The following is a 15,482-nucleotide window of genomic DNA, read 5'->3' as shown; positions in this document are numbered from 1 at the left end:
TTAAGGAAAAATCTTCAGTCTTTATTCTTTTTGAGGTGAAGGGAGATTAGCAGCATGACCATCTGCAACAAGACGCCAGCCAGCAGTCTCTTTCAGCTTCTCTCTCCGTCCCTCTGCCTCCATCCACCAAAATCATCATTTCCTATACAACACATCAGGACTTGCACAAAGAGTGGGTGGGGGCCATTCTTTCTCAAACCATATATATATATATTAATAGAGTATGGTCCAAATACTATTTAGCCTCATGTGCTTGGGACCTCAGTGCATCAACTTGAGCTTCAGCCCATTACAACTACAGACCTGGCAGATTGGCTAAAATGACAGGAAAAGATAATGTTGAATGTTGGAGGGGATGTGGGAAAACTGGGACACTGATGCACTGTTGGTGGAGTTGTGAATGAATCCAACCATTCTGGAGAGCAATCTGGAATTATGACCCAAAAGTTTTCAAACTTTGCATACCCTTTGATCCAGCAGTGCTGCTACTGGGCTTATATCCCAAAGAGATGCTAAGGAAGGGAAAGGGACACATATGTGCCAAAATGTTTTTGGTAGCCCTGTTTGTAGTGGCTAAAAACTGGAAAATGAATGGACACTCATCAATTGGAGAATGGTTGGGTAAATTGTGATATATGAATGTTATAGAATATTATTGTTCTATAAGAAATGACCAGCAAGATGAATACATAGAGGCTTGGAAAGACTTGCATGAACTGATGCTGAATGAAATGAGCAGAACCACAAAATCATTATACATTTCAACAACAATACTGTATGAGAATGTATTCTGATGGAAGTGGATATCTTTGCCAAAGAGAAAATCTAATTCAGTTCTAATTGATAAATGATGGACAGAATCTGCTACACCCAGAAAAGGAACACTGGGAAATGAGTGAGAATTGTTTGCATTTTTGTTTTTCTTCCCAGGTTATTTTACTTTCTGAATCCAATTCTTCCTGTTCAACAAGAGAACTGTTCAGTTCTGTACACATATATTGTATCTAATATATACTATAACATATTTAACATGTATAAGACTGCCTGTCATCTAAGGGAAGAGGTGGAGGGAGGGAAGGGAAAAGTCGGAATAGAAGTGAGCTCAAGGGACAATGTTGTAAAAAATTATCCATGCATGTAGTGTCAATAAAAAAGTTATAATAAAAAATATGTAGATGATATTTTAATCTGTACTTTCACTCCAGAGTCCTATTTAGACTCCACCATCTCTACTCTGAGTCATTGTTCCTCTAACAGAGGAGTTTCCCTAGTTAAGGCACAGTTAGCCAATCTGTCACCTATTTAGGACACAAACTCATCCCCACTTTTTGATTGCTGGCTTTAGAGAGAATTGGATATATCCTAGCCTTTCTTAGTGCAATATCAAAGAAGTAACTCCAGACCTTTCTGGGAATGGCTGGATTTTGCAGGATTTGGATTCCCAATTTTTGCCTAATTGCAAAGTCCCTGTATGAATATCTGGGCCCTGATTTTGAACTCCTTCAGTGGGACGTGGAGTAAGAATCCACCTTCAAGGTATTAAAGACCAAGCTTACCACCAGATATTACCTGATTTAGCTAAGCCAGTTGCCCTATATAAAGATAAGAAAAATGACCAGACTCTGGAGTCTATAATCAACTCCTGGGGTCAGCCCCTCTCCCTGTAGCTATTTTTCCAAACAATTGGACTCCAGATCCTTGGAGTGGCCTCTGTGCCTTAGAACAGTAGCAGCCACTGGCCTTTAGATACAGCAAGTTTCTAAACTTACCCTGTAAATCGAGGTGTCTTTATACCCTACCAGTTCAATTTATTTTAGAATCTAAAAACTATCACTGATTATCAAGTGCCCATTTAACTAAATATCAAGGTTTGCTTTTTAATACACCTAATTTAACTCTACCAGACCCTAAGCCCTGGCTCCCTCTTTCCCACATTAAATACTGAACCCACTCTCCAGAATTGGGAACAATTGCTAGATCTAACTTATTCTAGCTGTCTGCATCTGACCCACATCCCCTTAGACAATACTGGTGTTTATGTGGCCCACAGGTAGGTCTAGTTTTGTAGAGAAGGTAATAAGGAGTGTTGGAGATGCACTTGTGGATTTAACCAGCATCATCAAATCTACACCTCCTAGCACTTCTGCCTGGAAGGCTGAGTTAATAGCCTTCACCCATGTTTTAAAATTAAGCAAAAGAAGTCGGGCAAGTATTTATACAGATTCAAAATATACTTCTCATGTCTTTCATGTCCATGAAACAATTTGAAAAGAATGATGACCCTTGACTGCTAAAAAATACTCATAGTATACATTATCCAACATATGTGGCATTAATATATTGCAAAGGACACCATAAGAGTGTATCTGAACAACTGTAGGTAATCTCTTGGCTGACAGAACAGCTAAAGTGAACACCAAGAAATTGGCTCTGCTGACCCTTATCTCAAGTTTTTCCTTCTGTCTCTTCTTTCATCACAGGACAGCTGAAGCAATATACATGCCAACCAATCAAAGACTTGAAGTTTCTCTTCAAAAGAAGCAGAGGGCCCTCATAACCAACTATTGTGTTGCTTTTTTTCGTGCTTTGTTCCCCCATTCTGACTTCTCTCTAACTTTTAGTTGCCCGCACTCTTATTCCCTGTTTTTATTTCCCTATAAATAATTTTGTTGCTTTTAATTCAGGGGGGCATGTGCCTGTCTAACATGTTAATGAGCCTTGTCTCTTCTTGATTACAAAAGTTCTACCTTCAGCTTCTGTGCTACCAGTTTGTGGCTACTGTTTTACCTGGTTCAGATCTTTCTGCCTTGGACTTGGTCAGCAACAAGTTCTGAAGCTCTTCACCTCTTCCCTTAGGTCTCCCATAGACCCAGTGCTATATCCCTTGTCAGCAGGAAGCAGTTATGGAAGATGAGATCTTAACCCTCTTTTCAAAGATTTCTCCCAATAAGTAATAAAGGGGGGGTGTATAACAGGTTTGGCTTTGGCCTCTGTTGTGCACCCTGCCCTGTGAAAACTTGCCCAGCAAGACTGTGAATTCCATTGAGAAACTAAAGCTGTTTTTAGGACTCAGGACAAATGTGACTAACCTTTATAAGCCTAATTCCTTAAAACACACAGCATTAACCAAGTCCCCTGCACCTGTCTTGGTGGGCAAGTGCATTTTTTTTTAGGTTTATTGTACTTAACTGCTCATCTAAGCATGACATCTGGACCAGAAACTGGTGTAAATATAGGACCCTTTGTCTCACTGGCTTCTGATCCTTAAGGACTAAGTCTGCCTTGCTGTTTGCATTAAAATCTCTCTTAACTGAGAACCAATTTTCTCCCTGAAATTCTTTTACCAAGAACCTGAATGATCCTGACCAACCTTCATCATTAATTACTGAATATTCTATGTAATGTTTTTATTTTATAAATTTGCCTTTATGCAAGACACTAAATCAAAATTGGACCATGAAGCTTAATGCTAGCCACATCACCATCAAATCCAATTTGTATTTATCATTAGAAAAACTGAAAGTTCATGACTGTTAACAACTAGTCGGTGTCTATTAAATTGATGAGATGCTTTCAGGTCAACTGTCAATGAGCAGTGATTTGATTCTTTTCCTCTGTGAATATTCATATTTAATCAAAGTAAAACATTTACAGTAGAGTAGATAAATGGTAGAGCCTAAGATTAATAATTTATAGATTCCTATTCATATAAGTTGAAAAAATCCCCAAGGATCGTATCATTGATTAAACAGAAAATAATGCATAAGCACAAGTTTGAGATAAAAACCTATAAATATTTCTTAGCAAAAATATTCCTTTCAACTATTATGCAACAATTTTTAGTTGTAATATGAAATATATTAACAACAATATGAGAAAATAACTCACTTTAAGAAATGCTTTCATATGTAAAGAAAACATTTTTTTTCAATGATTTGGTTAATAATGTGAATCACTATGCTAGATCTTGGTTACATAATTTGCTTTCCAAATAGACAGCCAAGTAGAAATCTATGGCATGTGGCTGAAATCTAAAAGTATCCCTTTCCTACAAAAGATAAATGCATCATCTGGAACTAAAATGAATAATGTGTTGATTATCTGGTTGCTAATTAGTCATCTTTTTCCAGTATATGAAAATCTATTCAGATCAACAGAGACCACTGACAATTAAACATTATACTATAGAATCATTTTGTACTTAGTTGATAACAAAAATACTAAAAAAAATATGGTGGCAATGACATGTATCTGAGTAAGTCTGGAGATTCTTAGATGCACCAATGTGAAGCACACATTTTAGTGTGATAGAACATAATAGCTTAATAAAATAAAACATTAATTTAAGCTACAAAGTTCATAGATTATATGCATAAGTCTTTTGATAAGTTAAATAGTACATATTTATGATAAAGAAACTTTAGAAATCTTCTTAATAAATGTAAAAATAAAGAATTTTTCTTTTCCATTATAATTTAGCATAGTTCTAGAAATGATAGCTATAGCAATAAAATTTTTTAAAAATGAGGGAGTGAACATAAGCAAAAAAGAAGATAAATTATTTCTTATGACAAGTGATCAACTTAGAAAACTCCAATAATTCAACAAAGAAATGAATAGAAAAACAATCATAACTTGTAAAGTAGCAAAATATGAAATAAACCAACAAAATTAAAGAATTTCATAGAGCAATAGTAATATCCAAGAGGAAACAATTAAAAATTCATTTTTCACATTTCATTTCATTTAATATTCAAACTAAAAAGGCACAGCCAAGATATAAATGCAATAATTAAATATACTTTAAAAAATAAAAGACTAGGTTAGCTAGCCAAGATGGTGGACAAGCATGAAATAGAACGACCAAGTTATATAAGTAATGACTCTTACACAAAGACCTAGAAAACACATAGTGAAAGCTGGCTGAGAAATGAAAGGGGGAAAAAATCATTTTACTACTCCGTGACAAATATCAAGGAGGGAAGCTGAGGTTGGTGGTAGAGAATAAGAAAGAGTTAGGGACCAAGGCAGCATAATGAAGAAATAATTTCAGCAACAAGAAATAGCTGTATGACTCCAACTGCAGGAGTAAAGTAGGCTGTCATAGTCTCCATCCCTCTGAATTCTGTAGTGAAAAACAAGATAAAAATCTTAACCCAAAAAGGATATAGCAGTTGTGTTAAAATATGAAATTATAGCGCATTGCAGCTGGATGATCATGGGCGAGTATAATATAGGCCCCTGGAACTCTAACTATAAAGTTTTACTCAAATAAAAACTTGAGTCAAAAACTTGCTTAACTCAGACTTATAGACCAATAATTAAACTTTGTGTTTGATAAAACCATTTTGTCAGTGCTAAAAGTTTACAAGTCTCTACCCATATCTCTCCTTTAGAAATCAGAATAACACAACATTCAATATTATCAAAAACACAAATCATTAAACTCCAGGAGGTTAAAAGAACAGCCCAGATATTTCCTCCAGAAATATGCAGAATCCTGTCTTAAAACACAGCTTAAAGTAAGAAGTAGGTTTTAAAAATAAGCAAATAAACAAAATTTAATATCATTATAATTGGTATGACAACAGGGACTTTTACAACATAAAACTAAAAGAATGTGATTCCAAAACAAATAAAAGCAAAGCTGAAAGGAAACCACAATTAGTACATAAGTTCAACTAGAATTCTTAGCATAAATAAAATAAGAGGTTAAAAAATTAAATGATTTTATAAATGAAATGATCACTATAGGAAAAAAAAAAGAATGAGAAAAGAAACAGGAGCTATAGAAGAAATAATTAGAAAGAGAATTAATAAGTTAGGCCAAGTGGTCCAACCTTAACTAAGGAACAGATATCTAAAATTTAGAATAAATGAAATAAAAGTTAATGATACCATGGAACAAGAAGATATATTAAAATAAAGTCAAAAGATTGAAAAAAATAGAAAACAAATAAGTCTCTCATAGCAAAAACAACCAATTGAAAAACAGATGGAAGAGACAATTTAAAAATATTGATACTATCTGAAAGTCATAACAATAATTACAATAAAAGTCTAGATATATTTTAAGAAATGGATTTGTTAGAGGTTAAAGTGAAAATATAATGAAAGAAATTATGAAATAAAAATCTCTAGGAACATTACAGTAAAAATCCAAAGCTTCTAGTCTAAGATATAACACTGCAAGCAGCAGGAAAGAAAGAATTCTGGCACTGAGGAACAATAATGATTTTTTTTTATTATAGTAACTTTTTATCGACAGAATCCATGCCAGGGTAATTTTTTACAACATTATCCCTGCACTCACTTCTGTTCCGATTTTTCCCTCCCACCCTCTACCCCCTCCCCTAGATGGCAAGCAGTCTTATACATGTTGAATATTTTCTAGTATATCCTAGATACAATGTATGTGTGCAGATCCAAACAGTTTTCTTGTTGCACAGGGAGAATTGGATTCAGAAGGTAAAAATAACCCAGGAAGCAAAACAAAAATGCAAACCGTTTACATTCATTTCCCAGTGTTTTTTCTTTGGGTGTAGCTGCTTCTGTCCATCATTGATCAATTGAAACTGAATTAGGTCTCTTTGTCAAAGAAATCCACTTCCATCAGAATACATCTTCATACAGTATCAGTGTTGATGTATATAATGATCTCTTGGTTCTGCTCACTTCATTTAGCATTAGTTCATGTAATTCTCTCCAAGCCTCTCTGTATTCATCTTGCTGTTCAGTTCTTACACAACAATAATATTCCATAACATTCATATACCACAGTTTACCCAACCATTCTCCAATTGATGGGCATCCACTCAGTTTCCAGCTTCTAGCCACTACAAACAGGGCTGCCACAAACGAACAATAATAATTTAATTGACTATTACTTTTAAGCAATTGATATGGTCCAGACATTTTACTAAGTGCTAAGAAAAGAAAGAAAATCAAAATAAAATAAAGCAAAAACCAAACAAAAATAATCTTTCTCTCAAAGAAATAACAATAAAGTGAGGGGTACAGATCATGTACAAACAAAATGGATATATGGATACAAATCCAAGTGAATAAATAGGAAAGATTTAAGAACAGGATCATATGGACGTGGTCTTCTTCAACAATGAGATGAACAAAATCAGTTCCAATAGAGCAGTAATGAATTGGACCAGCTATACCCAGCGAAAGAACTGTGGGAAATGAGTATAAACCACTTCATAGAATTCTCAATCCTCTATTTTTCTCTGCCTGCATTTTTCATTTCCTTCACAGGTTAATTGTACAATATTTCAAAGTCCGATTCTTTTTGTACAGCAAAATAACTGTATGGACATGTATACATATATTGTATTTAACATAACTTTAACATATTTAACATGCATTGGTCAACCTGCCATCTTGGGGAGGAGGTGGAGTGAAGGAGGGGAAAAATTGGAACAAAGGGTTTCGCAATTGTCAATGCTGAAAAATTACTTATGCATATATCTTATAAATAAAAAAGCTATAATAAAAAAGAATAGGATCATAGGATTTCATAGGAACAATAAAAGAGATCATTGTCTTTAGAGCAGAGTTCATGAATAACAGTGAATAACAGTAATAAGAAAAAGTAGAAAAGCTCAAGATTATGAAGAACTTTTAAAGACAAAACAGTATTTTGTATTTATTTGACATCATAAAGAACCATTGGAGTTTATGGCCTGGTAGGTGACATCTTCAAAATTGCACTTTAGGAAGATTACTTTGACAGCTAAGCAGAAGATACATTAAAGTGTGGAGATACCTAAAGCAGAGGGAGCAATCTATTTAAATAACAGAATATTGAATTTATCTAAGCTTAATGTAAAATAGTTCTGTGTATCAGGCTAGTGGCAGAATCACAGGAGAGAAGGATACATGAGAGATATTAGAATAAGTGAATATAAAATGTGTGAGAATAAAAATCTGAACAGGGAATAGGTCTGAGAATCTAATAGATAGAGATCATATTGCTGTCAGTATCTTGGATCTGTGTTAGCTAATGAGATCAGCAAGTGAAATAATATGAAGAAGAGAAGATCCAAAGTATTTTATTATGTTTTTAGGAAAAGTGAGTTATACATAATAGAGATTTGAAGCAATATGTGCAATTCTCTCTCTTTTTTAAATTATGTACAGGGAAATGAAAAAAAAATAATGATCATTATTAAATTTTGAATAAAAATTAAAATGAACCTACAACAACAACAACAACAAAAACAAAAACAAATATATGTTTCTGGAAGATTGGATTCACTTAAAGAGGATATGACTTTCTAATAATTCCAAATACTTTCATCTTCTGAGGTGAAGCAACCTTATTACAAATCAGGCAATCTTTGTAGGTCCCTAGAAGTGAAGAGCTATTAAAAAGTAAAGGAGAATTGTGTTAACTATTTTATTGGGAACAGGAATGAACCTTGGAATTAAACATGTTAAAGACTGTCCTCTAGTTGATTATATTGTTAGCCTGAGTGCTTATATGAGATCTGAGTTTCCTCCTAAGTAAAATCTTAATGGTTGTAGTTCAGCTTCTCATACATCTAAGAGTTTTGGTTGAACTCTGACAGAGATGTGCTAAAGGAGATTTAATTAGTGGTATATTGACAATTAAAATGAAAATCTCCAGTGATATAGATGAACAAGTTCCACAAGCCAGTTGCATAGAAGGCAAATAAGTGGAGGGTGAGGAAGATGTCTCCCACTCAGGGAGTTAGGTAAAAAACAGAGGGACAAAATTGCTGATCTCAGTCGTGGATGGCAGACAACCATTCAGTCAAGGGGCTAACGGTTTTGCTGACTGTATATTTGTGTAGGGATTTCATAAACATCTTTAAAGATCTTCACTGCTGCCCATTTGCAGAGTGGTGCAGTCCTATTTCCCAATTCAGAAGTAAGAAAATTGAATCAAATATTCTTATCTTAGACTTGTCAGTCAGTGATAGTCTTATGCTAAGAAAAAGAGTAGGGGATGTTCTCCTTAGCCAATAGATAACAGTCAGAAAAAGCCAAGGTACAGGATGAGGAAAAGATGTGCATTCAGCTAGTCATCTAGTAAATTGCCACAGCAAATGAAACATATTCCATAGCATCACAAATCCCACTTACAAGAGGAACCCAGTTTATACAGTGGAGTTTAATAAATGTCAAAGGATATCACAGTGATGCATATTTCCAGTACAGTTCTAAAAGTGTTAGGTACGTCTATAAACTTTGGATTTTTCCTCATTACTAGTTCAGAGTTCTGGAAGGAGTAGGCAGTAAATAAATGTGTTTTGAATTGAAATGCTTTCAGATTACTGATTACATGAACAAGACAGCACAAGAGCAAAAAAGCAAATTGTTTTCCCTCAAGTAATCTTGAATGAATCTCTATTAAAAATAACTTTTAAGACATATATAAATTTAAAAATAAGAAAATTCCATGTTTTGGGGGATTTCATTTTTTTTCTTTCTTGATATAGCCTATTTATAAATTGTACAATAAGTAGTACACTTATCTATGTCATCTTAAAAGACACATCTTATTTAGATAATATTAACTTCTTTAAATGTTAATGAAACAAAACTTTATTAGGATTCCAAATGGATACCAGTGATCTTCCACAAAATTCCAAAAGACTCAGTTGCTTGACCAGTATATATGGAGATACAACTTTAAGCAGGACTAAAAGTTCAGGGAAGGTGTAATGATAAGCAGTGCTACAACCAAGTTGGGAGATCAATGATTTTATAAATTCTTCATTGACCTTAAAATACACCTCAAGAACCTAATAATCAAAGTTAATGCACTATGCAACTGATTGTTCCACTTTGTGTTTTTCTTTTGTTTGTTTTAGCGCTAATTTGTTTTTATGGTTTCTGGTAGTCAGTGAATTAAAATTCTTATTGAGTTGCTCATTATAGGCCAGTGACTATACTAGCTAGGTTTAGGGAATACAGAGGCAAAAATTAAATAATTCCTGCTCTTAAAGATCTTAATTTCTGTTGTAGAAGATAACATGAACACATATAAGTTAATGAAAAAAAAGGCAAAAAACTTGAAGGACATTTCAAGAGAAAAGATCACTAATTCTCAGGGAATCAAAAAAAGACTGTACAATGGAGGAAATATTTTTACTTAATTCTTAAGAAAATTAAGGAACTAGAAATCAGAAGAAACAGAAAAGGAGGAGCAAATAGATGTGCAAAAGCACCAAGAGAGGAAATAGAGTTTTATTTGTGAAGAACAAAAAGATCAATTTGGCCAAAATATAAAGTAAGGAAAAATATACATTATATGTATAGAGGATAGTAATATGTAGAAGATGATGTAAAATACTAAAAATGAAGATAAATATTTCACATAAATATATATACAAAATTACCAATTTGACTGTATTATAGACTGAGTGAAGGGAAATAATATTGTATATATGTTAAAGACAGTTTATGAAAGGATTTATTTGGAAAAAAATGAGAATTTATATTTGATTCTAGAGAAAGAGGAAACAAAACAGAAAACAAAAACAAAACAACAACAAAAAAAAAACTAGAGACTGTTGAGCAGGGACAATACAGAGTCAGAAATGTGTTATAGGACAATCACAGTGATGTTGTGTGTGTGTGTAGATACATATATATATATATGCATATTATGTAGATGCATAAATATACATATATATGTATATGCATATATCTACACACACACACACACACACACACACACACACATTATCAGGTCATTATCACTAAATTATAAGACTCCTGTGGGTGCAGCCAAGATAGCGGAGTAAAGCCAGGAAGGTGCTCAAGGTCTCCCAATTTCCCTCAAGAAACACCTGAAACCAAGTCTCTGAACAGAATATAATGGAGTGAAATCACTCTCCATCTCAAGATAGATTTGAAAAACTTCAAGAAAGTTCAATGTAATTGGGGTAAAAAGGGTATGGAACTCAGCTCAGACAGAGTATGGGAAAACCAACGAGAGGGTCTTCATCACAGAAGATGAGAAATCAAGAACCTTGGTTCTTCTTAGTAGCATAACAGACTAGTGAAGCAGCCTCCAGTCCTAACTCAGAAGGAAAATTCTGGGGAAGCAGGTTGTTTGTAGGTAAGGCTACTTCCTGCAAAGAAAAGGGGTCCCTATGCTCAAAGGCAAGGCTCAGAGCAGCAGAAAAGTTTGGGATAGTGCCCCTTTTATCCCAGGAGCAGAGCTTGATCATAAAAGTTAAAAAAAAAAAGAGGAAATTCAAAAAGAGAAGGAAAGAAAATGAGCAAGAAACAGAAAAGTACCTTAACCACAGAAAACTACTATGGTGACAGGAAAGATCAAAACACGAACTCAGTGAGGGCAAAATGTCCAAAGAGGAAATCTCAAAGAATGATATGAATTGTCCTCAAGCTCAAAGAGGGTTCTTGGAGGTGTTCATAAAAGATTCTAAAAGATATATGAGTGGTAGAAGAAAAAATGAGAGGTGTGCAAAAGAGAATCAACAGCTTGGAAAAGGAAGAACAAAAATTGATTGAAGAAAACAATTATTTAAAAAAAATACAAATGGCCAAATGAAGAAAAAAAAAAAAAAAACACTGAAGAAAATGCCACATAGAAAAGTAGAATTAATCAACTGGAAAAAGAAATACAACAGCTAAATAAATAAATAAACAAATAAATAGACAGATAAATAAATGAATGAATAAACAAACAAATAAATAAACAGAAAGATAAATAAATGAATGAATAAATGAATAAAATTCATTTGGGCTGGTAGTTGGTAAGATGGGTTAAAAACAAAGCACTAATAAGGATGGACAGGATAGAAAGAGAGAACAAAAGTGTATGTAGTGAAGAAAATAAAATGGAGAGAAATACAGAGCTGCTAATCATAATTGTGAATGTGAATTTTAAAAAAGAAACCTACAATATGTTGTTTAAAAGAAACACATTTGAAACACAGAGAAGCATATAGAGTAAAGGTAAAAGGCTTGAGTAGCATTTATTATGCTTCAGTTAAAGCAAAAAAAAAAAAAAAAAGCAAGGGTAGCAATTCTTAGATAAGACAAAAGTGAAAATATATCTAATTAAAAGAAATAAGGAAATAAATTACATCTTTTAAAAGGGTACTGTAAACAGTACAGTAGTAATGATACTAAATGTATATTCACCAAGAGACAGAGCATACAAATTCTTAAAGAAGATACTTAGAGCACCAATCCTGAAGTCAGGATGACCTGACTTCAAATCAAATTAATACTTCCTATCTATGTGGCCCTGGGCAAGTCACTTAACCCCCACCCCAAAAAAAAGATACCAATCCAATTATAGGAAGAAATGAATAGCAAAACTATATTACTGGGGGCCTTCAACTTTCGCCCTTTCAGAATCAGACAAATCTAACCACAAAATAAACAAGAAAGAAAATATGGAGGTTAATAGAATCCCAGAAAATCTAGATAAGATAAATCTCTGGAGAAAATTGAATAAGGACAGAATATAATACACCTTTTTATCATCAGTATGGCACCCAAATAAAAAAATGAAAAAAAAAAAAGAAAACACTTAATTAAATGTAGAAAGGCAGAAATAGTACATGTTTCCTTTTCAGATGACAATGAAATAAAAATTATATTTAAAAGGGCCAGGGAAAGATAGGTTAAAGCCCCAATTGGAAATAAAATAATCACTAGAAAGTATAAGAATAAAGTATTTTTTTTCCTTAAAACAGTAAGCAGCATCTATCTGAAACCATTAACAAATATTATTTGAAATGGAGAGAAGCTAGATGCATTTACAATAAGATTAGGGGTGAAATAAGGATGACCATTAATTATCAACAAAATTATTCAATATTGTACTAGAAATAGTGGCTTTAGCAATAAGAAAAAAAAAAGAAATTTAAGGAATTAGAATAGGCAATGAGGAAATAAAACCATCACTTTTTGCAGAGGATATGATGATATATTTAGAAAATTCTAGAAAGTCCTCTAAAAATCTACTTTAAAAAGTTAAAAGTTTTAGCAAAGTTGCAGTGCATTAAACCCATGCAAATTATCAGCATCTCTATACTGATGACAAAGCAAATCAGCAAGAGAGAGGAAGAAAAGTTCCCTTTACAATGACTTTAGACAAAATAAAGTATTTGTGTGTCTACCTGCCTAGAGAAATCCAAGAACTATAGCAATACAATTACAAAATACTTCTCACAAATAAAGTCTAATCTAAAAAATTGGGAAAATGTCAATTGTTCATGGGTAGGTCAAACTAATATGATAAAAAATGACAATTCTACCTAAAATGATCTATTATTCTGTGTCATCCCAACCAAACTGCTAAAAATTATTTTAAAGAGCTAGAAAAAATAAAGCAAAATTTACCTTGAAGAACAAGAAGGCAAGAATATCAAGGAAATTGATGAAAAAAAAATACAAAGAATGATGGTCTAGCAGTACTAGGCCTACAACTGTATTATAACCCAGCAGTCATCAAAATCAATTGGTACTGGCTAAGAAATAGAGTGGTGGATCAGTGGAACAGACTAGATACACATGACACAATAATCATTGACTGTAGTAATCTTGTATTTGTTAAACGCCCAAACTCCAGCTGCTGGGATAAAAACTCACTATGTCACAAAAAATACTGGGAAAAATGGAAAATAATATGTCGGAAACTCAGCATAGGCCTGTATCTCACACTCCATATCAAAATGAAGTCAAAATGGGTATGTGATTTGGGCGGAATAGATGACACAATGTGTAGAATAAGGGACAATTTGAATAGCAGATTTTTGGAGAAGAAAGATATTTATAACCAAAGAAGAACTAGACAACATTACGAAAGACAAAATGGACAACTTTGATTACATAAAATTAAAAAGTTTTTGCACAAATACCAATGCAAACAAGATTAAAAGGCAAGTACAAAACTGGGGAGAAATTTTTACAGTGAGTGTTTCTGATAAAATTCTCATTCCTAAAATATGTAAAGAACTGTCTCAAATTTATATGAATGCAAGCTTTTCCTTATTGGATTCCCAGTTTAAAATTATGAACAGATCATTTTCAGAAGGAGAAATTAAATGCATCTATAGTCATATGTATACATGTAAAATATAAAATACATATGTAAAAAAATCAAATTATAGAATACTTGGATCCTAGTAAAGTATAAAGATATTGCACAGTAGAAAAAGGGCTAGATTGTGAAAGATGTATATTGAAAAAAAGAATTTTAAAAATTTGATCCAAGAGGTAATAAGGAATCAGTGAAGTTTATTTTACACAGAAGTAGTGACTTGGTCCAACCTGTGCTTCAGGAACATCACTTTTGACAGCTGAATTCAGAATGTTTTGAAATAAAGAGATGCTTGTAGCAAAGGGAGTAAGAAAGGTGTTTCAATATTCCAAAAGTGAGGTGATGAGTACATGTACCAGAAAGATTGGGATGTAAGTAGAGAGAATGGGATTTAAAGAGATTGATTGATTCATTCCTTCATTTCTGATAAAACCAAGTGTTTTGAAGCATTTTTTTGATATGCCTTTTGTATATCTGCTTAAATTAATTCCAAAATATTTGATACATCTTAAATTAAAGGATATTTTCTTTTCATCAGTATTTCTTGATTTTTTGTGATGTTATATAGCAATCTGGAGACATTTTTTGTTCATTTAATTTGTGTGCCACAACTTTAGTAATATCATTTATCAGTTCCTTAATTTTTTGTTGTCATTGATGTTTCAGATTTTCAAGGTAAACAATCATGTCATTTAAAACAAGAAATATTTTAACTTCTTCATTGTGATTTGTTTTCATTCTTTTCATTTACTTATTAATCTTTGAAGCTATTGCTAAAATTTCTAAAACTGCTAAACAGAAGGAACAAGCGTCTGTTTCTTAATAAGATTACTTCCACTCCATTGCATATAATAATAATAATAATAACAACTTGTTTTCAAATAAATTAATTTTTATCACATTACAGTAAATGACAGCTTTCTATGCCTGGTAGAAGGCCAGTCTTTGTATTAAGAAGATTATGGTTCAAGTCTTCATTCTATCAGTATTCTTCATCTGTAAAGAATGAAATGGCAAGCCCCTCCAGCATCTTTGCCAAGAAAATTCCAAATGGGGTCATAAAGAATCAGGCATGACTAAAATGACTCAATATGAACACAATGATATGTATATCACTTTAAGGCTTGCAAATTACTTTATAAATGATAACTTATTTTGTCCTCACAAGAACTTGGGAGGTAGATTGCATTCCAATATTTTCCAGATTAAAAAAAAATTTAGTGATAGCAGAAGTTAACTGAGTTGCCCAGAGTCACAAACTTATTAAATATCAGAGGCTGCTTTTGGAATTTGATCTTGCAGGTTCAAGATTCAGTTCTCTATCTACCATGTCATAAATTAAAATATTTTAATCACCAGATCAAAATACTTTAAAAATAGAAAAGATCTTAATAATCTTCAAAGGTGAACCACATCT

The sequence above is a fragment of the Sarcophilus harrisii genome, chromosome 3, assembly GCF_902635505.1.
Source record: "Sarcophilus harrisii chromosome 3, mSarHar1.11, whole genome shotgun sequence".
In the NCBI taxonomy this organism is placed as follows: domain Eukaryota; kingdom Metazoa; phylum Chordata; class Mammalia; order Dasyuromorphia; family Dasyuridae; genus Sarcophilus; species Sarcophilus harrisii.
This window is presented reverse-complemented; position numbering follows the sequence as displayed.